The 27,208-nt window shown below is 36.4% G+C and overlaps 1 protein-coding gene and 1 pseudogene across 2 annotated transcripts in view; one reads left to right on the top strand and one right to left on the bottom strand.

Annotated features, from left to right (window-relative positions):
* The window catches only part of TSC22D1 (TSC22 domain family member 1), a 153,242-nt gene that overhangs the window by 86,637 nt on the left and 39,397 nt on the right, over positions 1–27,208 (top strand). The window lies entirely within an intron of this gene.
* LOC100605572 lies at positions 17,222–17,674 on the bottom strand (annotated as a pseudogene).

The raw sequence follows: 27,208 nt of genomic DNA, 5'->3' as shown, positions 1-27,208 counted from the left end.
CATCAAGAGAGTTTCCTATAATTTCTTCTAAAATATTGATTTTTTATATATTTAATTATTCAGAATTATTTTTAAAAATTGAAGTATAGCATACAGAGAGGAAAATGTACAAATCATATCACTTGATGAATTATTACAAAGTAATGGGTATGTAACCTCCATCCACATTAAAAAAAAAAAAAAAAACTTAGCATTCTCTCAAACGACCTGCTAAGTACTATTCTTCTCCCCAGCGATACCTCCTCTACAGACCTCTAACACTATCAGTTAGTTTTGGCCATTTTGAAATTTATATAAATGAAATTATATACTATATATTCTTTTGTTTCTTATCTTCCTTGCTCAATACTATGTGAGATTCATTCATGTTGAGCTTAATAGAAGTTTGTTCATTTTCATAGATATATACTATTTGTACAAGTATGTCATATTTTATTTCTCTATTCTGTTGATATTTGGGTTTTTTCCATCTGGGGGCTAGTACACCTTTGCATCTCTGTTGGGGATATTTGTAGGAATGGAACTGCTGGTAGGTTTGTGTATGTTCATCTTGAGTAGATATTGCCACATTTCCAAAGTGGTTGTACCTGTTTTTACTCCTTCTAGCTGTGTATGTGAATGTTCCAGCTGTTCCACATTCCATCCATCTCTTAGGTTTAACCCCCATCAGTCTTTCAAATTTTGGCCATCTTAGTGGTGTGTAGTGGTACCTCATTGTGGTTTTAAATTGCATTTCCCTTATTGCTATTGAGATTGAGCATAGATCGATCAATAGGCAGACTATTTGGATATATTATTTTATAAAATGCCTGTTAAAGTCTCTTGCCTATTTTTCTTTTTTATTTTATTTATGTAATTTATTTTTATTTTTTAAAATTTTTTATAGAGATGAGGTCTTGCTATGTTGCCCAGGCTGGTCTGGAATTCCTGGCCCGAAACAATCCTCCCACCTCGGCCTCACAAAGTGCTGTAATTATAGGCATGAGCCAGCATACTCAGCCTTGCCTATTTTTCTAGTGGCTTATTTGTCTTTTTTTTATTATTGATTTTAGGACTTGTCTTAATATTTATAAAATGGGCTTTTTGATGTTTAACAAATATCTCTTCTCTCCATGTGACCTAAATTTTTATTCTTATTGATGTCTTTTAATAATCATAAATTCTTAATTTTGATGTAGTTTACTTTGTTCAGCTTTTCCTTTATAGTTAATGTTTTTGTATCCTGTTTAAAAAATCTTTGCCTATTCCCAAAATATTCTCCTATTTATCTTCTAGGAACAGTTTTACCTTTCAGAGTTAGAGCTATAATTCTTCTGATTTGTTTTTTTTTTTTTTTTTTTTTGCATGAAATGAGGTAAGGCTCAAAAGTAGTTTTTTCCCCATGTGGATACCTAATTGACTCAGCACCAATATTTGAAAAGACTTTCTCTTTTTTTGCAGTGCTTCCCTTGTCATAAATCCATATACTTAGGGTTAATTTCATTTCTGCATTTTGTTCTTTTAATAGAATTATCATTTCAGCTTTGCTGAAAAGTTTTGGTATCTGGGAAGGTCTCTTCACTTTCTTCTTCTTTAAGATGCCATGGCTATTGTAGGGTCTTCCATATAAATTTTATGGTTCCTTATAAAACTATTTTGGGACTTTGGTGAATACCATTGGATTTAAAAATACTGCTGAATCTACAGATGAATTTGGGGATTTTCGATATTGAATTTCTCTGTTTATTTCAGTCTCTTTAATATAGTTTAATAAAATTCTATGTATCCTTTGTTAAATTCTAGGTGTTTTATATTTTTGTTTCTTTTGTAAATGGTATCTTTTTGAAAAATTACATTTTCTAAGTGTTAATATATGCAGAATGCAATTAGCCATTTTGCTAAACCTTCTTATTGATTCTAACAGATTCTTTATATATTATTTTGTTTTTCTGTGTAGGTAACCATAGCATCTGAGAATAATGACAGCTTTGTTTTTTCTTTTCCAATATTGGTTCGTTCTGTTCTTTTTTCTTGTTTTACTAAGTGATTAGGATAGCACTATCCAATAGAAATGTAACGTTAGCCTTATGTGTAATTTAAAAATGGCTAATAGTCACAGTGAAAAAAAAAAACAAACAGGTAAAGTTAGTTTTAATAATTTGCTTTATTTTATTTAACTCAAAATTGTCATTTCAATATGTAATCATTATAAAATTAATGAGATATTTTACTTTTGGGGGGGTACTAAATCTTAAAAAGCTGGTGTGTATTTTGCACTTACAGCACATCTCAGTTTGGACTAGCTGTATTTCCAGGCCTCATAGCTGTGTGTATATGGCTAGTAGCTATTGTATTAGACAATGCAGGACCTCAGTTACCAGTAGAGTGCTGATACTGCGCATACTTGTTACTCATTTTGAAACAAATACTTCTGACACTTGACCATTAAAAAGGATGTGTTCTGTAGATTTTGGTAGATATCTTTTATGTCATTAAAGAAATTTCTTTTTTTTTCTTTTGAGACAGTGTCTTGATCTGTTGCCCAGGCTAGAGTGCAGTGGTGTGATCTCAACTCACAGCAACCTCCACCTCCTAAGCTCAAGGAACTCTCATGCCTTAGCCTCCCAAAATAGCTGGGATTACAGGCGTGCACCACCACGCCCAGCTAATTTTTGTATTTTTAGTAGAGAGGGGGTATTGCCACATTGGCTAGCCTGGTCTCAAACTCCTGGCCTGAAGTGATCTGCCTGCCTTGGCCTCCCAAAGTGCTGGGATTACAGGTGTGAACTAATGCGCCTAGCCATGAGGTGTTTTTATACTTCTAGTGTACTGTGTTTTCTTGTTAACAAGAAATTTATTTATCAAATTTTTTAACCTCTTGGAGTGATCTTTCTTGATTTTCTAATGGTAAGCTACTCTTATATTGCTGGGATAAACTCCATTTGGTCTTGATACCTCTTTATTCACTACTAGATTTGTTTTAATTTTGTTTTTAAGAATTTTTACATTGTTCATAAAAGGAATGGCTGGTAATTTCTTTTTCTTTTTCTTTTTTTTTTTTTTTTTTTTTTGAGATGGAGTCTTGCTCTGTTGCCCAGGCTGGAGTGCAGTGGCACGATCTCGGCTCACTGCAACCTCCGCCTCCCAGGTTCAAGTGATTCTCCTGCCTTAGCCTCCCGAGTAGCTGGGATTACAGGTGTGCATCACCACGCCCAGCTAATTTTTGTATTTTTAGTAGAGACGGGGTTTTGCCATGTGGACAGGCTGGTCTTTAACTCCTGACCTCAGGTGATCCACCTGCCTTGGCCTCCCAAAGTGCTGGGATTACAGGCGTGAGCCACCGCACCTGGCCAGTTATTTCTTTTTTTAACTATGCTCTTCTGATTTTGGTTTAAAGGTTTTACTAGCCTCTTAAAATAAGCTGGAGAGTAAATAATTTTATATATATGTAAAATCTCTAGAAAAGTTTTTATACAAGAGTTTCATCTTCTGTTACTTGGCAGTTTGGTAGATGGTAGAAACTTTGCATTTAAAACCTTATAGGTTTTTTCTTTTTACATTTCCTAAGTTTATAATCCTCTACCTTATTGTAAGCATTTACAATAATATAAGCATTTAAGCTATACAATTCCTTCTGACTACATTCATAGCATATTTTAGAAATCTGCATTTCTTTTTCATTCTAAGTGTCTTAAGTTTCTATTAAGATTTATTTTTTGATCCACATATTATTTAAAGTGTTTTGAAGTTATCCAGTGTAGGTGCCTTTATGCTTTGTCATTTTGTTAGTGAATTACACATTAATTAATTGCATAGTGTTCAGCAAATGTGGTTGTATGAACTGATTCTTTTAAATGTATTTGGTTTTGCTGTATGGTTTAGCACATGAACAGTTTATACAGATCGTCCATATATGCCTGTAATTCTTTAGTTTTGAGGCTGAGGATTCTCTATGTGTCCATTCAGTCAAGTTTTTAAATTGCTTTAATTAGATCTTTAGTATCTTAACTAATTTTGTCTGCTAGACCTAACAATAATATAGAAATTATTTGATACTTCCTTACAGTTCTAGCAAATTTTTCTTTGTCTATTTATCTATATTCAGTGCATATAAGTTTAGAATTGTTATATCTTCCTGGTGTATTGAAGCTGTTATGTCACAATTCTCTTTAACCCTAATGATGCATTTTGCTTAGATTTATTTTATCTTATTTAACAAGGTTATTCCACCTTTCTTTGGTTAATATTGCCAGTGATATCTTTTTTTCTATTTCCACTTTCCATCTTTTAGCATTTGCATGCCCTTATATTTTAGTGTGTTTCTTGTAAATATCACATAGTGGATTTTTTTTTTGTGGGGGGTGACATTTAAAATCTTTGGTGAGTCTTGTCTGTTTATATTTATTGTGATTATGGATCCGAATTTCTTTATTCTATCCCTGTTCTTTTGTCCTGCTTTCTCTATGCTTTGCCCTTCATTCTTGCCTTATTTTTTTAGATTAAGATTTTTGCTTTGGATTATTTACATTTTATTTTTCGACTTTTCTGCTTAGGGAGGTATGTATTAATATTCCTTTAGTTTAGACTTTTGTCTAATCCATCTAACAAAATCTAAAATTAATCCATATCTTAAAACCCATCCCCCTTGAAAAAATACAGAAGGCTTACAACAGTTTAACACTAATTACCCTAACCTTCCCCACTACCTACAATTTATATGATATTCTTATCCATAATTTTAACTTTATTTTAAATAATTCTACAAATTTGACATTATTTTATATAGGTAATGTTTGTTTAGATTGGCCCACAGGTTTACCAGTTTCTTTTTTTTTTTGTATTTTTAGTAGAGACGGGGTTTCACTGTGTTAGCCACGATGGTCTCGATCTCCTGACCTTGTGATCCGCCCGCCTCGGCCTCCCAAAGTGCTGGGATTACAGGCGTGAGCCACCGCGCCCGGCCAGGTTTACCAGTTTCTTTGCCTACTGTTCTTTCTTGTAACTCAGACCTTTCTAATGGAGTATTTTTCTTCTTCCTAAAGAATATTTTTTGTGAGTTCCTTTAGTGAATGTCAAATGGTGATAAACTTTTATGTTTATCTGGAAAATGCCTTTATTTTATTCTAGTTCTACAAATATCTGGGTACCCATTTCCAGGTTATTCTAGTCATCTGTTCTCTCTGAACTAGTAGGACATTTTTGAAATGTCTTTCTAATTAGAAAGGTAATCTAGAGGTCTAATATTTGTTATGTATGGGATTAATTTAAAAATCTTTCTTTTTTTTTCTTTTTTTTTTTTTTTGAGACGGAGTCTCTCTCTGTCACCCACGCTGGAGTGCAGTGGCGCAATCTCGGCTCACTGCAAGCTCCGCCTCCCGGGTTCACACCATTCTCCTGCCTCAGCCTCCCGAGTAGCTGGGACTACAGTCGCCCGCCACCACGCCCGGCTAATTTTTTTGTATTTTTAGTAGAGACGGGGTTTCAGCGTGGTCTCGATCTCCTGACCTCGTGATCTGCCTGCCTCAGCCTCCCAAAGTGCTGGGATTACAAGCGTGAGCCACTGCGCCCGGCCTAAAAATCTTTCTAAAAACGCTTTTAATAACCTTGTACAAAGTTTGTGTTATACTGAAAGAATTGCTATACATTTGAAGACTGAAATATGACTAAAAGAACATCCATATATATATCATGGTGATTGCTTTTAGATTCATAGCTGGAGTCACTATTTATAGGGCCTATTGTTTATGGCTTTGAGTTTCATTTACTTATACTAAGCACTCATTTTTCAGAAAACTTGTACTTTATTAGTTCTTGGTGATGGGGGGCAGCATGCATTCGATTCTTTAAAACTCTTATTTTCTAACTATTGCCTTGACTGGAGTCAGCTTAAATGGATAGGTACTATTATTGTTGCCTGCTCCTTATTGCTTCTATAATATGGTAAAAGAAAGAGGATGGACTCCAATATTTATTGACTCTTTATGTGTTACTCATCTTACATACTCTACATATCTATTGTTTTTTAGTTCTCACTACATATAATCCCACCTTACTTTCATTTTGTAAATGAGGGAATCGAGTTTGAAAGTTAAGTGACTTCCTGAGTTATAGTATACAAGTGTTGAGACTAGGAGTCAAAACACAGATGCTCATGTATTTTCTACAATTCCAGTGTTACCAGTTAAAATATCTTGTGGTAATCAGTCCTTTATATGCAGCCCAGTAAGCAGAAGGGATACCCGCCTGTGTGGCTTGAGGTTCGATGTGGGAAAGAGCCCATCAACTAATGATACTGCTGTACTATTATTCTGTGGTGCTGCATATGTACTATTATTCTGTGGTGTGGCCTATAATTAGATTTACTTCTAGGGTTTGCGTTGGGCCATAAATTGTTAAATATGTTTATCATGAATATTAGTTGTACCTTTAACAATTTCCATCATTTCCTGCCTTCTCCAACCGCATCTCCCATTCTGGATTAACATGATAATAATACACAGCTATGCATTTTTCCTCTTCCAGACTAATTAAAGTAACGTATGTTTTTGTGCTCACATTCAGAGACATTATTTACCTCTGAATTGAGAAGCACTATTATTTATAAAGTATATAGGATGGGCTAGTATGGGAAGGGAGGAAGGACTGTGTTCCCTTGCTTGTCAATAAGAAATTAGTATATTCTTCATAGCCTTAAAGGGTTTTACAGTAAGAAATGGAAATCTTGTTACTGTAGAGACTAGAGATTTTCGAGGGATTTTTTTTAGCATTCCCATAGTTGAACTGTAGACATAATTTCAAACTCTTAGGCTACTCAAACCTCAAAACATTCAGATACTATTTATTTTGAGGGTTTTTTAAAACTTGTTTCTACTTTTTTCAGTTTCAAACTTTGTGATAGTATGTATGTCTGTTTTATTTGTTAGCAAATTTTGTAGCTTTTTATTCTATGTTTAAGTAATGCTTTTAAAAAGGGCCAAGATTCATGTATAAGATACCTATGTGTTCAGCTTAAGCAAAATTAGGTTAGAAATGAAATTATGTGAATCAAATTGTACTTAATTTAAGAGCCCTGGTTGCATTCGTAAAAATAATCTAGAAGGCTAAATGGACCATTTTTTTAATAAAAAGGATACGTTGTGTTAGCGCCATCTACTGTTAGGTCAGAATAATTACTTCTTGGTGTACATTTGGATTTTTCCCAAGGGCATATTCCAAGTCCAGCATCTTTCTGCATGTCCTTTAACTTAATTGACCAGTCTGTAGAATGTGGGCGTTTTGGGCTATTCAAATAATATCCCGTCTATGTTCAGGGTCAGCCAATTTTTGTAGATCTTGTTTCATAATTCTTTTTTTTTTTTTTTTTGAGACGGAGTCTCGCTCGGTTGCCCAGGCTGGAGTGCAGTGGCGCGATCTCTGCTTACTGCAAGCTCCGCCTCCCGGATTCACGCCATTCTCCTGCCTCAGCCTGTCGCTGGGACTACAGGCGTCCGCCACCACACCCGGATAATTTTTTTTTTTTTTTTTTTTTTGTATTTGTAGTAGAGACGGCGTTTCACTGTGTTAGCCAGGATGGTCTCGATCTCCTGACCTCATGATCCGTCCGCCTCAGCCTCCCAACGTGCTGGGATTACAGGCTTGAGCCACCGCGCCCGGCCCATAATTCTTGTTAAAGTAGCAATGGCAAATTTCCTACAATTTTCTTGATAGTTCATGATTTTAAAATAAAGCTAGCTGATTGTGCTAGCTTTCTACAAAGCATCCTTGTTTTAAAATTTGCTAATTGATAATTGTTATAAAGACTGGGAGATTAAAATTGAACATCCAATTTGTAGCTGAAAGACTGTCTAGAGAAAGCTATATCTCAATATGTTGCTTGTTAATTCACTGAATGTCTAACTCTGCATCGTACATTATTGAGTGTATTGGTAATTTAGGGGAAAACCTGTATCTAAATAATGTAGTTACTTTTTTTTAAAGTTTCTTAATGGAAAGAATATTACAAAAATAGTTTTATATAATGTACTGATTAGGAATATAAGCTTTAAAGTTAGACTCTGAGTTTAAATACTGGCTTTAGCACTCGTTGCATTTATGATCTTGGGATAATTGTGAAGCATAAATATCTTTCTAAAGCACTTGGAATAACATCTGGCATATTAGTAAGCACTCAATAAATGTTAGTTGCTATCATTAATATTTTAGTCAATGTTTACATATCCAAAGTGAACATAATGTTTCAATAACTATATTTTTATCTTAGTAACTAATAACTTTTTTGGTAATGAAACCTATAATATTTGACATAAAATATGTAACTTAAGAATATAAATGTTCAAAATGTTTACTGTTTGTTTCTGCATATCATTTAGAGTAAAGGGTAGTATGGTAGAGCAGAAACAACAGTTGAGTCTTCAGTCTCAGCTCTGTCAGTTACTAGCAGTGTAACTTGAGGTTATTTAACCACTCTACTGAGTTTTTGTTTTGTTTTGTTTTGAGATGGAGTCTCACTCTGTTGCTCAGGCTGGAGTGCAGTGGTGTGATCTTGGCTCACTGCAGCCCCTGCCTCCCAGGTTCAAGCGATCCTCTGGCCTCAGCCTCCTGAGATACTGGGATTACAGGTGTGTGCCACCATGCCTGGCTAATTTTTTTTGTATTTTTAGTAGAGATGGGGTTTTGCCATGTGGGCCAGACTGGTCTTGAACTCCTGACCTCAGGTGATCCACTTGCCTCAGCCTCCCGAAGTGCCCGGATTACAGGCGTGAGCCACTGCACCTGGCTAACCTCTCTAAAGCTCAGTCTCTTCACCTGAAAATGAGTTGTTTTGAGGATTAAATTATATAATGTATGTATAAAGTCATTCTTGGCACTTAGTAGACTAACAGCATAAATGTCAATTCTTTTATAACATACTGCAAATTTACTAGCATGCACGTGTTTCCATAATTTTGCTTTATATCACTTATACAAAAATAAAAATATATTAAGCACCCTTTATATTTGAAAGGCTGATGGAGTTTGAGAAGGAACAAAGAAATTATGACATCTTAAGAAGTATAATTGAGGATGGAATATAAACATGAAGAGTTTTTTTTAACTGAGAATAATGGTTCAGTCAGTAATATTTGTATGTGATTGCTAAATATACAGAATTTTTTTTTTAATTCAAAGGAGGAATACTTTCTACACTGGACCTAGATTGCACGTCCTCCGCTGACTTTGTTATTGCTATAATTTTTTCGGTAGTATGGCCCATTGCACATTCTAGGAGGACATAAGGGGGATGAAATCCACTTGTGGATTATTAGAAATATTTGTTGATTTCATGTTATCTGCCAGCATCATGGACCACGACTGTAGATATATCCAGCCTTCAGGGTGGTTGGAGTTAGGTGGGCTGTGTTGGTAAATGATCAGCACCGAGTATTGTTCCTGAGCATAGTAGATGCTTGTAAATATTTGAATGAACAAATGAAAGTGTCTGCATCACGGTTATTACACTGACTGAGGCTAGTGTTCTCATCACACGCTAATTTAAATTTCTATGTCAAATGGTAAATAGCTCATTCCTTCCTGTGTTCTCTGGGACTTTGCTTTATCAGGATATATCATCTCTTGTTTAATCTTTTCCACTTTATTGACAACCTAAGTGAACCAGAACCACCCACCCCTCACCAGTTACCTGTCTTCCTCATTATCCATTCATCTACACTGCTGTGGTGTGGCTGTTCCTTTTTCCTTACCACCTCCCACCCCAAGCTTTTTCTGCAGATGTCACCAATGACTTCCTAACTGCGAAATCTCAAGCCCCGAGGAGCCCATTTCCATCCTTCTTGTCTCATTTGATCTCTCTGTATCTTTGCCATTGCTGCCTGTTACTTCCTGAAGTTCTCCTCTGTTGGCTCCAGTGCACCAGTCTCTTCTGGTTCTCCTTCTGTCTCTTGGCCTTCTCCTTTTCAGTCTCATTTACTATTTGTTTGGCTTCTCTCCTCAGCTCTCTTAAACGGTGGTGTTTCTCTAGGTTCTGTTGCTTGGCCTCCCTTCTTTTTATAGTAGGTTTTCTTTGTACTCCAGCGACCCTATCCTTATCCTGATAATTGGGTGCCTCCACTTGAGATTTATCTGTGGAACCCAATTCAGCCGCTGATAACACAAGGGGAAGAGGGTGTAGGCAGCAGCCCCCCATAATCTCTATGACCTGTTACACATGAAAGCTTCACTGAGTAAGCATACAATCTATGTAAAACAACCAAAAAACAAACATTTATGTAAAAGGAGCGTGGTTAGTATGGAAACTTGGCCTTAAGAAGTGTCTCCTAACCCCTGTCCCTGGACTCCTTTGTAGAAGTTCTAGAGCTGCCCGGAGTGTCTTCAATTTCCCTGTGAACATATCTATTTGGATGTCTCCTCCAAACAGCCTCTTATTTATTCCTGTTTTCATATAATCCACCCCTCCTGTATTCTCTCACAGCTACTAGTACCAACATGTACTCTACGTTAAGCCCAAACCCTACATCATCCTAAATTCTACTTTATTCTCAACAGCTGGTCCTGGGATCACTGCTGCCTTAATCTCTCATCTGTGAGAGAATTTCCATATTATAATTATTTGATTCATGTCTATTTCTTTCATTAGAATCTTTATGTCCCAGGCACCTACAATTTTTATAGTATTAAGTGTTCAACTAATACTTTTATATGTAAAAATGAATTTATCAGCAATCACTAATTCCCAAGGAATTAATAGCATTACCCTGTTGTCTTAAAAAATGCCAAAACCATAAAACAATTGATTTTCCAATCTTAATTTTTTAATGTTAATGAATGTTAAATTAATGCTATGTTAAAATGAAATACTTTTAAGATCTTTGTCTTTTACAGTTGCTCAATTTAAAGGAAAGATTTTTTAGGTGCTGTAGATAACATTTTGGAACTTGTACACATCTTATACATTCAATTTAAAAAAAAGATCCAAACTTCTTATCAGTCTTGTTATTAACCCTATTTTTCAAATTTAATATTTCTCAGTATTCATTGAATGCTCTCAAATGGTGGCTTAATAGTTTCATGTTTGTTAAATACAAAGCTGTGTCTTCCATTTGCTATTTTTGAAATAAAATTTTCATACAGCAGTCCTTGATAGGGCCAGCCTAGAATCATAGACTTTTTCCATTTTAGTCCTAAATAAATAATAGGATGGCACGCTGTAGATTCTGAATAGTAACAACTTATTTACCTGATTTTTCATTGGTTTGAGTATTTGATACACAGAAATTGAAGCTTAAACTTTTATCTAATCTTGTTTTAACCTTCTGAGAAGACTATGTGTCCTTAGTGACTCAGATTTAGCATACGGGTGATGAGTTGTCTCATTTGGTGGCCAGTACTTATTTTTTGTCTTATTAGGTTGAAAGCTATCTCTTCTTGAGAATGCTGGTGTGTTTGGCTGGTAACAGCTTGCCATTTTTGTTTAGTTGCTTTTACTTTCCTGAAACCCAGGAAGCCAGATAATTAAGTTTTAAGGATTATACGATATACAAGTCAATAATTTTCTAACAAGATCTTAAAAGCACAGTATATTGCTTTGGTGCAGTGGCTTTATGAGAGCTTTTTGAACTGTTTAGAGTACGGCTGTCCAGTCTTTTGGTTTCCATGGGCCACACTGGAAGAAGAATTGCCTTGGACCACACGTAAAATACACTAACACTAATGATAGCTGGTGAGCTAAAAAAAAAAAAAACACACAGAAAGATCTCATACTGTTTTAAGAAAGTTCACGAGTTAGGCCGCATTCAAAGCTGTTCTAGGCCATGCCCGTGGGTTGGGCAAGCTTGGTGTAGAGGTTGGTTTTCATTCTTCGAGTTTCTAGACTGTGTGCTAAAGGTTAGGGTTGCTGATTCTAGATACACAGATGCATTTTCCATTCATAGATAACCTAGTTCTGGTGTTTTTTAGAATCAGTCACTCTTGTGTAGTTTATTTCATTGGATCTGCTCATAGGGCCATCTAGGACCAAGTAAGAGGGCTTAATATTTTTTCATTCAGTAATATTCAGAGACCTATAATCTTTGATGCTAGAGGATAGAGAGCCTGACTGAAAAGCTACACACATACACACACACACACACACACACACACAGTACCTGTGTGTTTGTTTATGTATCAGACATAGAAAAAATTCATTAATCTCGTTTCTTTTGGTTCACTGCCAGAAATCCCTACCTAGTGCTGTTTGACAATTAGTGTCCATGTGTGCATACTGGGCTCTCTTGCTGGGTGGCGTCCATAGTAGGAAAACTAGATACCGTGGTAGAGTGTGGGAAACAAACTAATCATGAGTTTTCCATAAATAGTTTGATGTTGGCTTATGTTTTGGAATGTGGTGTAAATTTACTATCATTGGCTCATTTTAATTATGTAAAGAATTGCTATGCATGAAAAATGTGAAAAAATTCAAATACACCATTATTTTACCCTTTCCCATTCCCCCCAAATTTTGAGCTTCCTATTTATTTTATTCTTTGTAGAGACAATAAAGCATATACACTCTGGCATCAGACTGCCAGGTTCCAAGCCTGACAAAAAATTATTAACTTATGCCTATGAACTTGGGCATGTTATTTAGTCTTTCTGTGTCTCAGTTTTTCTGCCTGTAAAATGGTAAAACAGAGTTAGAGTTTTCATGAGGATTACACGTATAGGTACTTAGTGTGTGGAGTTCAATATTGGTATTATTATTCTACATTTATTTTTTCTGTATAAACATACAGAAATGTAAGTGAATTTTAAATGTGAGTAAATTTTAATATTTCTTGTAACTTAAGGCTTGTAGAATTTTCTGGCATCTCTAAGAATGTTGTGATTTAACTAAGTAATTTAAAAATAGTTCTGGTTTTAAATTTTCTCCTAGTTTTCCCAAGGAATCTGTAGAAATTATTTTACTTATTTATTATTATTATTATACTTATTATTTTACTATTTACTTTTTATATAAGGACTTTACTTTAAAATAGTGTTAATACTTCTGTGTTCTTCATGGTCTCTTCTTCTGTCTCTTAAGGAATGATATTTAAATCTATTAGCAGGCTGGGCGCGGTGGTTCACACCTGTAATCCCAGCACTTTGGGAGGCTGAGGCGGGCAGATCACTAGGTCAGGAGTTTGAGACCAGCCTGGCCAACAAGGCGAAATCCTGTCTCTACTAAAAATACAAAAATTAGCCGGGCGTGGTGGCATGCACCTGTAAGCCCAGCTACTCAGAAGGCTGAGGCAGGAGAATCACTTGAGCCCGGGAGGTGGAGGTTGCAGTGAGCCGAGATCATGCCACTGCACTCCAGCCTGGGCGACAGAGCAAGACTCCATCTCAAAAAAAAAAAAAAAATTCTATGAGCACATTTGACAGGGAGACCTCACTTGGTCTAAGGGTTCATGCAAGGCTCACTTCAGGAAGGAACTTCCTGAGATCCAAAGAGTGATCAGAATTATAAACTAGAAAAGGTGTACCATGGAAGGACTTGCCTTTCAGGCAAAATTAGATGTTTAAATGCCCAGAGATGAAAGGGAGCCATTATTATATATAAATAATATACATTGTTTCAGGAAAAATAATGGATTCTTATTTTTGCTGTTATTGTATTTTATTGTTAAATATATTCCATCTGGGAAGATCCATGCAACAATCTTTAAATTTTTAAAATCCATCAGTGACTAGGCTAGTCTAATATAGTTAGTAAAATCTTTGTGTTTGAGAAAATATAGGTCAGCTTGGCCAGGCATGGTGGCTCACGCCTGTAATCCCAGCACTTTGGGAGGCCAAGGCGGGTGGATCACTTGAGGCCAGGAGTTGGAGACCAGCCTGGCCAACATGGTGGAACCCCGTCTCTACTAAAAATACAAAAATTAGCCAGCTACTTGGCAGGCTGAGGCACGAAAATCACTTGAACCTGGGAGGTGGAGGTTGCTGTTAGCCAAGATCATGCCACTGTACTCCAGCCTGGGCGACAGAGCAAAACTGCTCAAAATAAAAAAAACAAACAAAAAACAGGCCAGGCATGGCAACTCGTACCTGTAATCCCAGCACTTTGGGAGGCTGAGGCAGGAGGATTGCTTGAGACCAGGAGTTTTGAGACCAGCCTGGGCAACATATCAAGACCCCTATCTCTACAAAAAATTAAAAAATTGGTGGCATGCACCTGTAGTCCCAGCTACTTGGGCTGCTGAGGCAGAAGGATCACATGAGCCCAGGAGGTTGAGGCTGCAGTGAGCCATGATCATGCCACTGCACTCCAGCCTGAGTGACAGAGCAAGACCCTGTCTCTAAAAGAAAAAGAAAATATAAAAAGAGATTTGATTTTTAATGTAGATTGTAATTACTAACTATAGAAAACAGCCATCATAAAATTTCCCTTTGACTCATAATTGACTGATTTTTAAATTAAAGGTTGACCTCAAGTATAAGATTTATTTTTCATAATTCAAGGGTCAGATCATGCAGTTTATGGATACTCTTGATAACTTTCTTTTTTTAAAATAGAGCACATCATCCCTGCTTTTGTATATTGATACTTTTTATTAGATAATAATCAACAAAAAGAAAAAAATCACTTCATTAGTTATTCTGTTTATTTCAAGTTACAAATAATTTATATAATTGTTGACTGATACACTATTAATGATCTGTTTTATAATAAACATAATTATTTTTATATTTAAATTCCTAGACACAACACAAGTTTCCCTACAGTTTGTATATAGCTTATATAACTATTAAAGTAGAAAGTTGGATAGACTGGGAGTAATACTTAATTTATGTATTATGTCAATAATCACATCTCAGCTAATATTTGAAAACTCCATATCCCTTAAGATGTAAACAGTTTTCATTAGAATATTAGTTTTTATTAATTATAATCCATGTAGCCCCCACCTAATGTGGGATACCAGTGCCTCTTCCAAATATTTTTTGGAGTCCCCAGAGTATATCATATGGTTCATGCAGAGCTCTGGGTGTCAACCACATGGCATTAATTTTAATTTTTTTCTTCTGGCCACGTACCAAGGTTTTGTCATGTTCACTGGAGACTGCCACTTTTGTTGGGCTTTGTTGTTGTTCTTTCTTTTGGCCATTGCAGGGACTGGCTGAGCTGGGTCACTTAGTGCTTTGTAGGACTTTTTGGTGGAGCTATCTAGTCTGGGAGTTTTATTTGAGGAAATATTTTTCACTATTACATTGATTTAACTTTATATGATGGCAATATAGGACTATTCAGATTTTATATCTCTTTGTTTCAGTAAGTTATATTTTTTCTATTTGACCATTTAATCTATATCTCTTAAATTATGGTTATATATTTTTTTCGTTCCTGATACTGCTTATTTCTGCCTTCTCTTTTTTCTTGATTAAATTATACTGGAGGCATGCCGGTTTATGGTCTTTTTCATACAGCCAATTTTTGGTTTTGTTGATCTTCTAATATATGCTTGTTTTCTATTTTAACAGTTTTTGCTGTTGTCTTTATCTCCTTTCTTGAATTTTTTTTTTTGCTTTTATTTTGTTTGTTTTACCTCCCTCTCTTGACCCTCCCACCCTGCCAGTTTCCTTGAAATCCTTATCCCAATAATCTTTAGCCTTTATTCTAATGTTCAAGACTATACATTTTCCCTAAGTGCTACTTTAGATGCATCCTACAGTTTTGATATATGCTACATTTGTCATTGTTCATTTTATTCTGATAATTTAAAACTACTTTTGTGATGTTGGACCCTTTGGATTATCTTTTTTCTATTACAAAATTTCTTTAATTTTCTAAAGTTTATTTTTTTAAAAAGATCCAACTTGTATATTTACTTACTAATTATATACATTTTCCATTTCATAATTTATACCATTCTGCTTTTATTTAATTCCTTTCACTTTTTTTTTGGTTGATTTTATCAGTCTCTTGTCTACCTTCTGGAACAACATTGCAGACTGTTTAAATAATAGAAAAACAAAGAATTGTAGATTTCTTTTTGTTTCCCACCCCTTCCCCACCTCTGTTCCAATAAGATAGTATATTTCTAGGGCTAGAGTAGAGTATCTAAGATATAAATTGCAGGAAGTACAGTGAGGCCTTATTGTACTGGGAATGAAAAAGTTGTCAGACATCTCGTTTCTACATTTCTGAGACTTGTTGATACCTGCTTGCCTGGGTTTTGGTTTGCTTGTCTGGTTAGTTTTTCTTCCCTTTCCTCTCCCTCTCTCCTTTCACTCTCCTCCCGTCCTCCTTCCCCTACCTCCCTTTCTTCATCTCCTCTCCCTCCTTCTTCCCTCCATTCTTATTTTTATCCCTTCTTTCATCCTTTCTCTTCCTCTTCTCCTTCCTCCCATTCTTGCATCCTTATTGTTTTTTCACTTCTGATATAAGGCTCACGCTTGTAATCCCAGCACTTTGGGAGGCCGAGGCGGGCGGATCACGAGGTCAGGAGATCAAGACCACGGTGAAACCCCGTCTCTACTAAAAATACACACACAAAAAAAATTAGCCAGGCGTGGTGGCGGGCGCCTGTAGTCCCAGCTACTCGGAGAGGCTGAGGCAGAAGAATGGCGTGAACCCGGGAGGCGGAGCTTGCAGTGAGCTGAGATTGCGCCACTGCACTCCAGCCTGGGCGACAGAGCGAGACTCTGTCTCAAAAAAAAAAAAAAAAAAAGTTGGGAAAACCCTCACTAGATTTTCCTGATTTTGGGATCAAGACGAAATGGTCTGTAGAGGCCTTATGTTATTAATTTGTTGTACTCTAAGAAAACCTAAAGAAAATCACCCATGCCTTTTAAAATGCTTGAAACATAACAAATCACTATATTCATAGTATTTTTGTTCTCTTTGAAGTAATGAGTCATCATAAATAAATTGGACCACTGCCCCTTTAAGTAGAAACTGCCTTAGGGGACAGACAGAATTTTGGGACTGCTTCCTGAAGCACTTGTTTGTCCACCAGGAGTGTCAGTTGGGCCTGGGTGGGAAGAGAAGGCCCAAGAAAGCCACCATAGTCTGTAGCATGAAGCTTTTCCTATAGTCTAGTGATAATCCTGCTGTGAGTACCTCACTGTAATTCAAATAATTGTGGAAGGAATTGTCTCTCAGTTGTCCTAAGTCCTGCCTAGTACCTTGAAAGGCAGTTGGTCTCTAAATACCCAGCTTGGAGGGTGAAATTAGATTCTGTTCAGCCATTTTAGTTCTTTACTTTGTTTTTCCTAGCTGGAAAAATTTTTTTTTTTTTTTGCAATTTTATAACTTTATTTGATGTATCTGACGATCAGCAATTAGTTCTCATCCACACTGACTGTCTGTAGATTTTTGAAAGTGGTGACAGGTACATAGGTAACCAAAGTATATAGCTTATTTGGTTAATCTTCATCCTCATTACGTTTTCTGGACAGCCGCACGCGGATTCGGTATGGGACATTCCTTATTCCTTTGGCCCAGACAGCTTTGTTGAGCCTGGTGTCAATGGCACATCTGGAGTTCCCATTTCCTTCATGGCAAATTTCCAAATCTCTTGGAGTGCCCGAGGGGCACGCTTCTTGAAGCCCATTCCATGGATGCGCTTGTGAATGCTGATGGTGTATTCTCGGGTTACCACTTTGTTGATGGCAGAACGGCCCTTTTTCTTCTCGCCACCCTTCTTTACGGGAGCCATTCTGCCGGGTCCAAGTTGGAAAAAGCCCTAGATGGAAAAATTTTAAAGCTATTTTAAAAATCACTTAGAGGATTATTTGGAGATCATGATAGAAATTTTTTACTGGTTAACTGAGATGAATTGTATAGTCCTTTTTTAGCTTAAGATCTTTAAACATTTAGTTGCATAACAGCTTTTTAATTTGCTGGATTCCTCAGTTGAAGCCATTACAAATTGGCTTAAAATTGTAAAAGATTGAGTATTATATTGAGCCTTTCTGTCAGAAAACATTAGCTTAATTAGTCTATAATTAAAGATGATGTTAGCTGTGCTTTAGTTTGTCTTAGGAATAGAGGTCCTTAAATTATATGTAAACCATCAGTTGCATGGTTCTTTTGAAATGTGGATTTTTGTGAATGCTTAATAAAGCTGGCCTGACTCTAGCTTAATTTAAAAATATATACATCTATGCTAAATATATACACACAGACACACACACATATATAGGGCTTCTACTGTTTGTATAACTTAAACTGATTTGCATGCTGACAAAAGTACTCATCCAGTTGTACAGTTTTATTTTTATTTATTTATTTTTTATTTTTAGAGTCAGGGGTCTTGCTCTGTTGCCCAGGCTGGAGTCCAGTGGTAGGATCTTGGCTCACTGCAACCTCGACCTCCTGGGCTCAGGAGATCCTCCTGCCTCAGCCTTCCAAGTAGCTGGGACTACAGGTGTGTGCCACCATGCCCGGCTAATTTTTGTATTTTTTGTAGAGATGGGTTTTCACCATGTTGCTCAGGCTAGTCTCAAACTCCTGACCTCAAGTGATCCACCTGCCTTGGCCTCCCAATGTGCTGGGATTACAGGCCTGCGCCATTGTGCCTGGCCTCCAGTTGTATAATTTTAAATGAATGTAAAATACTTGAGTGATTGGTAAATTTAATATTATTTAATAAATTTAATATTTTAAATAAATCTAAAAATGCATTAATCAGTTCGAATAAAAGACATACATTGGGTCTGCAATTCCAATTGAGAAATTTTATGCTTAATTTAAATAAAAATTCTTGAATCTTAAAGGAAAAATAAGGCTGGGCATGGTGGCTCACACCTGTAATCCCAGCACTTTGGGAGGCCTAGACAGGAGGATCACTCGAGGTTAGGAGTTCAAGACCAACCTGGGCAACATGGCGAAAACCTGTCTCTACGAAAAATACAAAAATTAACTGTGAGTGGTGGTGTGCATCTGTAGTCCCAGCTACTTGGGAGGCTGAAGTGCTAGGATCAGTTGAGCCTAGGAGGTCGAGCCTGCAGTGAGCTGATATCAAGCCACTGCACTCCAACCTGGGTGACAAAGTGAGACACTGTCTCCAAAAAAAAAAAAAAAGGAGAAATAAGCTTTTTACCTAAATTAACCCTTGCATATGATGGCAAAATTTTCTAATTCTTTTAATGATAAACTGGTCCATTTAAAAATTCAAATTTGTTTTTGATTTGTGGGTTTCTGAAGTATTTGTAAACTTTCTAGTAAAATAATCATGAAATTTTAGAGCAAGAAAGGAACTAAAAATAGCATTTGATTACTAATAGTTAAATGATATTTGTTTTCATAACCATATAGATGTAAATGGAAAGATTGTTTTTTAAAAGAACATTGAAATAACTTAGATTTTAGTTGTTGATCTTAATAGACAGCCAGGAGTTAAGAGTAATTTTTGGCTGGTCTGAAGGTAGTGAGTTATCTCAATTGATTGTTCACAGTCAGTTGCAGATTGAACTCCTTGTTTTACTCTTTCCGCCCGTCTCACTACTGCACTTGACTAGTCTTAAAAAAGTAAAACTAAAAAATAATTTTTAGAACTGGCTGTGATGATTTTCAAAAAATCCTTTTTTTTTTTTTTTTTTTTTTTTTTTTTTTTTTTGGAGACAGGGTCTCGCTCTGTTGCCCAGGCTGGAGTGCAGTGGCATGATCTCAGCTCACTGCAACCTCCACCTCCTAGGCTCAGGTGATCCTCCCACCTTAAAGATTTAATTAGAAATTTATTTAATGAAAAATTTGGAAGATATGAGAAATTAAAAGGGAAATGTCTAACAAATCTGTGTACCAAAGGCACTGGATGAAGGATAAAGAAATTATCTCTTGTATCAGATGTATGTGATTGTAATATTTAGAGATATAGTTTTATATCTATGTATATTTAAAACATATAGTATATAATGTATATATGGACATGTATATATGTAAATGTGTGTGTTTTTAACTAAAATTATACTTTAGTGAATATTTTAAATCTGATAGTGTACCCCTACCTGAGAGACACTTTTCTAGAGGAAATTACATCTAATTGCAGGGACATTTAAGAAGAAACCTAAGAAAAGCCATTTATTTTATTAAGAAAGCCAAAAGGGAGAATGGAGTAACTTTAGAAGGGACTGTGATAGAGCTTTCAAACATGATGCTTAATTAAAACAATGAAATTTAAAGCAAATCAACTTGCAAATCTTATTGTTTCTTGAACCTTATTTTTTAATTTTTTATTTTAAACCACATTCTGAAAGCATCTTGAATTTTCTTTAATCTTATATGTTTCTGAGTTTACTTAAGGATTTATAGATAATACTGATATCCTTATATCTCCTGTAGCCATTTAGTGGATGCTTTTTCATGTTTCCGTTTTAAGGACCTGGTACACATAGCAGGTCCTCGTATGTTTGTTGAGTGAATGAGTGGGTGAGAGGGGAGACAGAAATCAGATATGTCAATGGTTAAGAGTGTCTGAAGGATTGATACCAGTGTGCAAAGTAAAACACGCTTTCTCATATGAAAAAAAAAGAAGGAGCAGTTCTCAAGTTGTGAGACAAAAGAGATGACCAGTATTTGTTAAATAGAAGAATTCAAAGGATGCTGTATAACAGAAAAATGCCACAGTTTCTCTTTGCATTTGTGACCCCTCTTTATTCCAGGGGTCACATTCTAAGACTCCCCATGGATGCCTGAAACTGAGGATAGGATCAAAACCAATATTCACTATGTTTTTTCCCTACACATACCTCTGATAAAGGTTAATTTATAAATAAGGCACAGTAAGAGATTAACAACAACAGTAATAAAATAGAAAAATTATAACAATATGCCAGCATGACTACTCTTGCACTTTGGGGCTATGAAGTAAAATAAGGGTTACTTGAACCCTCCAACCACTTTGACACGCTCACAGTGGATCTGATAACTGGGACAGTTACTGGGTGACTAATGGGCAAGTAGTGTATACAATGTGGATCTGCTGGACAAAGGGAGGTTTTCAGCACATAATTTAACATTTATGACTTATTTCTGGAATTTTCACTTAATATTTTTGGAGTATAGGTAGCTAAAATTATGGAAAGTGAAACCACAGATAAGGGAGGACTTCTGTAATTGGTAGTTTCTATTTTCACAGGATAAGCTTTCAATATTTTATTTGTCAGAGGAGGCTTAGTCATCACTTAACAATTTTCGAAAAGTAATTATTGTAGATGATGCTCTGAAACTGCCAGTGGTTCTGTATTTTAATTCACTGTTTTAGAACTGTTCTCTTATATGTCAATATGATGTTAAGAAACTTAAGTCTATTTAGGTTCATTGAAGAGTCTGAACAATCTAAAAATTATATGTTTAGTAAAGATATAGAAATTTACCATACTTAATCTCTACTTGTAGTTAAAAATTGATCAAGCAATGCTATCTAGTAAAAGTTTTGCAGTTCCATTTATTGAACATTCTGGCTATTTAACTGTCAGAAAGGAAAGTGTGATGGTAAGAGTTTATCAAGAGACCCAAGTGCTACACAATTGCATTTCCACATCTTATGCTGGAAGAGAGAATTTAGTTTTGACCTGAGAAATAATTTCATTTCAAACAAATTTCAGTGCATTTTAGCTAATGTCAGCATGAGTATTTAATATTTTAAAATAACTTTATCTTGATTAATATTTTTTCAAATAAGCACATTTTTTAAAATTAGAAAATTTATTGTAAAGTATGAAGTACTTTTGAATAGGTACCACAAGGTGGCAGGATTGTATTTTGTAGATTCTTTTTGCTTTTATGAACAGCAAACCCTAAGTTATCTAAAATCTGTTTTCCAGGTGGTTAGCTATTACACACTTTATATGCCAGAACTTCTAAATTTTAACTTTTTTGATGGAAAACTAAACTATATTTCACACTTTCCTGATTTCTTAAGCAGTAGAATATAACTTATCTGTTGTCAGTGAGCCATTTGAATGCGTTATTGGATGTGATTAAGATGGAGTGGTCAGTAACAGTAGTGTGGAGGGAATAAGGACTGGTCCCAGCAGAGACTCTGGACCTTGACTCTTAAAAGCTGGGTCTGACGTCAACTTGCTTTTTGCTTTATCTGCATTTTTTTCCTATTGGAGGTGAAGTGAATCATGTGAAGTGCCAGGCCCTGGTGTGGTACAACATGGCTGCTTTCTGCAAAATTCAATAGCAAATGAAGGCAGACACTGCCTTCTCCCAGTGGCTTTTGTGACACAGCGTATTTGGGGGAAGGAAAATAAACTATGAGGCCTTAAAATTTCTTCTTCAAACACTAGTATGGTAAAGGTAGCACCAGACTGTGAGGAATGAGTTCTGTAGTTATGAGAAATATTAGAAACAAATCTAACTGCTTATGGAGCAACTTTAAGGAATCTTTCCTATAAAAATATTTTAGACTCTGAGTTGTACATCATTTGTATGAATGAGATAATAATAATTATAAAGGATGTGGCCAGACACGAATCTGTTTTCCTTTCGAATCCAATTACCTGCTCTGGTAATTGGAGAGCTGTTTCAAGGCAGTTTATGCCTTTATTGGTGATACAACAAGCAGTGGGTAAAATCTTCATCCTTTGGACTTCTTGGTTTGCTCATTTGTGCATACTGCATTTCCTTTTCCACAGGCTTCCAGGTCTTGAGTTGTTCTGCGAACCTGTTATAAAAGATTTGACTATGGGGAAGTTTTCTTTCACATTTGTTCCCTTCGTTAATTATTTGCATATTTTTCTAATCTTTTAAAAGATGAATCAGTTTAACCTCACATAAGCACTAAGAAAGCAACAGTTGAGCCCTACCTTAAGGGAAGAGGAGAGAGCATGGTTTCCAGCAGCAATCCTTTCTCTGGCTCTCTAAAATGTTTATCTACCTGTCACTTTCTTACTCATATGGATTTTGCATGATGGCTACATAAATCATCAAATTTCCCCCCTCATCTTAAATTCAGTCCTCAAGGGGTAATGGAGAACTTTTATAAGAGCTCCAGAGAAGCCACAGAAAATAACTGATAAATTAGCTCCACCTGAAATGGATATTAGGGCATCGTCAATTCACTCTTCTCAGTTCTGCTTGGTAGTAGAATTTTTTTTAACTTCACAGTAGACGAGTAAGTGGAACTTTCATGACTTAAATATATAGATACATTTCACTAGCTTGTACTTCTAGGATTGGATACATTTTCCTCTTGGCATGGTACCATGTGTTTTCAAGTAAAAATAATACAATTCAAGTCTGACAAACTGGCTCAGTGAATTATACAAGATTCGTGCTTTAAAACACAGTCTAAACCCTCCCTGTTGCTTTGGGGCAGAGTTTTTGAGTAATTGGACATCTAAAACTAACTCTGAACTTCAAGATTACCAGAAAGATCAGATGCAAGAGCTCGATTTGTGTTAAGAACATCCTCCTACATATTCTGCCAAAAGTTTAAGAGCTGTTAGTAAAAGCAGCTCATTTGAAGTAGTATGAGATTTGAACATTTAACTCCAAGATAGCTAGAATTTTATTAAAACAGATTTAAAGAATTAGCCCACAGTTTAAATACTTTTCTCATTTTAAATGTGGCTTAAGATGTATTTGTTTTTATGAAGGAATTTTGGATTAAAAAATGCATTGTAGTTGAATTTAGGCAAGGGAAGCCGGAGATGGGTAGGCGGTGGGTACTTATAGATCTTGAATGCCTGGCTATAAAGATTGGGGGCTTATCCTGTAGGTACCCTGTAATCATTAACAGACGTGTAATTGCATGGGTGACAGGCAGGAAATGTTTTAAGAAAATTAGCCTGAAAGCACAGGGTGGATTTGCTTGGATCCAGCTGGAGAGAGATTGGAGCCAGACTGACCAGTTGAGATGATATGGCAATCAACAATCTGGAAGTTTTATGATATAAATCTGAATTAGTGTGATGTCAGTAGGAATACAGAAAGAATTTAAAAGCCTTTAAGATATTATTAAGGCAGAATTGATAAAACATAGCAACTTGCTAAGTGAGGTTAAGTAAAAACTATGTTATATAAAATTTCTATTTTTGTTAGAAACAGCAAATATAGACATAAACCAGTCTTCTACAGGAAAACTATTTCTGTGCATTTAGCATATTGTAAATTTTTCATAATTAAGGTGATAATATTTCTTGATATAAAGACCAGTAATGGGAGATACTGTTGATTTTGTGTCTGATTTCAAAGAGTGAAATGGCTAAAGCGACTTGAAAGTCCCCATAGTGTAGCGGTTCCCAAATACTGGATTAAATACCAGCTGCCTCAAAAAATTACTTGGTTTGTTGCGGGTGGAAGGTATCTTAAATAACGCAGAATGTCATGGTTAGGAGCACAGACTGTTTTGAAACCTGGATCCGTCTACTATGGGCAAGTTACTTCTCTGTGTTCCACGTGACTGTTAGGGTTGTTACAGGAACGAAATAATATGATACATACAAAGTGCTTAGAAAATTGCCTGGCATATTGTAAATGCTGAATAAATGGTAGCAGCTTTTTAAAAAAAAAAAAATCGATAGCTTTAGGGGTACAAGTGGGTTTTGGTTACATAGATGAATTGTACAGTGGTGAAGTCTGGGCTTCTAGTGTACCCATCACCTGAATAGTGTACATTGTACCCAATAGGTGATTTTCTATCCCTTACCCCCTTTCTACCTACCCCGCTTCTGAGTCTCCAGTGTCCATTATACAGCTCTGTATGCCTTTGCATACCCATGGCTTAGCTCATGTTTATAGGTGAGAACATTTGGTATTTGGTTTTCCATTCCTGAGTTGAGTTTGCTTTGAATGATGGCCTCCAGTTCTGTCCAAGTTGCTGCAAAAGATATTATTTGGTCTTTATATGGCTGTTCTTTTTATTCCATTGTGTGTGTGTGTGTGTGTGTGTGTGTGTGTGCGTGTGTGTATAGGTTGATCCCATATTCTTGCAATTGTGAATTATGCTGTGATATCATGAGTGCTAGTGTCTTTTTTTATATAATGACTCTTTTCCTTTTGGTAAATACCCAGTAGTGGGATTGCTGGATTGAATGGTAGATCTTCTTTCAGTTTTCTGAGAAATCTCCATACTGTTTTCTACAGAGGTTCTACCAATTTCCCACCAACAGTGTATAAATATTCCCTTTTCACTGTATCTGTGCCAACATCCATTGTTTTTTGACTTTAAACAATGACTATTCTGCCTGGGGCAAGGTGGTATCTCATTGTGGTGGTTTTGATTTGCATTTCCCTGATGATTAGTGATGTTGAGCATTTTTTCATATGTTTCTTGGCCGTTTGTATATCTTCTTTTGAGAAATATCTATTCATATCCTTTGCTCACTTTTTAATGGAGTTATTTTTTTTTTCTTGCTGATTTGTTTGAGTTCCTTGTAGATTATGGAGATTATTCCTCTGTCAGGTGTATAGTTTGCAAATATTTTCTCCCATTCTGTAGGTTGTCTGTTTACTCTTGTTATTTCTTTTGCTGTGCAGAAGCTTTTAGTTTAATTAAGACCCATTTATTTATTTTTGTTTTTGTTACACTTGCTTTTGGGATCTTAGTGATAAATTATTTGCTAAGGCCAGTGTCCAGAAAGTGTGTCCTGGGTTTTCTTCTAGAATATTTATGGTTTCACGTCAGGTATCCATGTCCTTAATCTATCTCAAGTTAATTTTTATATATGGTGAGAGACAGGGAGGGATCCAGTTTCATTCTTCATAGCAGCTGTTTTTTTTGTTTTTTTTGTTTATTTTGAGAAGGAATCTTGCTCTGTTGCCCAGGCTGGAGTACAGTGGTGCGATCTTGGCTGACTGCAACCTCCGCCTCCCATGATCAAGCGATTCTCCTGCCTCAGTCTCCCAGGTAGCTGGGACTACAGGCGTGCACCACCATGCCTGGTGTATTTTTAGTAGAGATGGGGTTTCGCCTTGTTGGCCAGGCTGGTCTCAAACTCCTGACCTCAAGTGATCTGCCCACCTTGGCCTCCCAAAGTGCTGGGATTACAGGCATGAGCCACCATGCCCAGCCATAGCAGTTATTGTTGCTAATTTATTATTTTATATCTCTGGAGATTCGAATTCATAAGGTTTGACATTGGGCTCAGGAATCTGTGTTTTTTTTCTTTTCTTTTCTTTTCTTTTTTTTTTTTTTTTTGAGACACAGTCTCATTCTGTCACCCAGTGTGGAGTGCAGTGGTATGATCTCAGCTCATTGCAGCCTTGACCTCCTGGGCTCAGGTGATTCTCCTATCTCAGCCTCCCAAGTAGCTGGGGCTACAGGTGTGCGTCACCACACCAGGTTGATTTTTTGTATTTTTAGTAGAGACAGGGTTTCACTATGTTGTCCAGGCTGGTCTTAAACTCCTGAGCTCAAGTGATTTGCCTGCCACAGCCTCTCAAAGTGCTGGGATTACAGGCATGAGCCACTGTGCCCAGCCAAGGAATCTGTATTTTTAAAATATCCCCTCCTGTGACTCTGATTACTAGGTTTGAAAACTTTTGTTGCCACCCACTTATCTACCTCCATATAATAGCACTGTATTTAAACCACTCTGTACATTTTTATCCTTTTGACATTCCAAAGATGGCCATGTTTTAAAATGGTACGTGCTATTATTTGTATGTGCTAAGTCACACTGAATAGCTTACCCAAATCCCTCTGGTACTAGTTCTAAGCTTCCACGCTCTCCCTACACCCCTTCCCTAGCTTCTTGAGGATCATAAATCCTAGCTCTTGGGTGCCAGCCCTATGTGCTGCCTTCTTGAGAGGTCTAGATGAGTGCTCCTGGGGGCTTGGCCCTCACACTGCAGCTCTGCTTATTTCCAGCCCTGCTTGTGTCCTAGGAATATCCTTGTAAATTTTGTTGGGAAAAATGAATGCACAGTCTTATTTGCTAATTAAAAATTGCAAAGTTTTGTTTGTTTGTTTATTTATTTATTTATTTATTTTTTTCTTGAGACAGCGTTTCGCTCTTGTTGCCCAGGCTGGAGTGCAATGGTGCAATCTCGGCTCACTGCAACCTCCGCCTCCTGGGTTCAAGCGATTCTCCTGCTTCAGCCTCCCAAGTAGCTGGGGTTACAGGTGCCTGCCAACACGCCTGGCTAATTTTTGTATTTTTAGTAGAGACAGGGTTTCGCCATGTTGGCCAGGCTGGTCTCGAACTTTTGACCTCAGGTGATCCACTCGCCGCGGCCTCCTAAAGTGCTAGGATTACAGGCATGAGCCAGCATGCCTGGCCCAAATTGCCATATTTTTAATACATAAGTGATATCAGT

Source organism: Nomascus leucogenys, chromosome 5 (assembly GCF_006542625.1).
Source record: "Nomascus leucogenys isolate Asia chromosome 5, Asia_NLE_v1, whole genome shotgun sequence".
Taxonomy (NCBI): domain Eukaryota; kingdom Metazoa; phylum Chordata; class Mammalia; order Primates; family Hylobatidae; genus Nomascus; species Nomascus leucogenys.
This window is presented reverse-complemented; position numbering and strand designations above follow the sequence as displayed.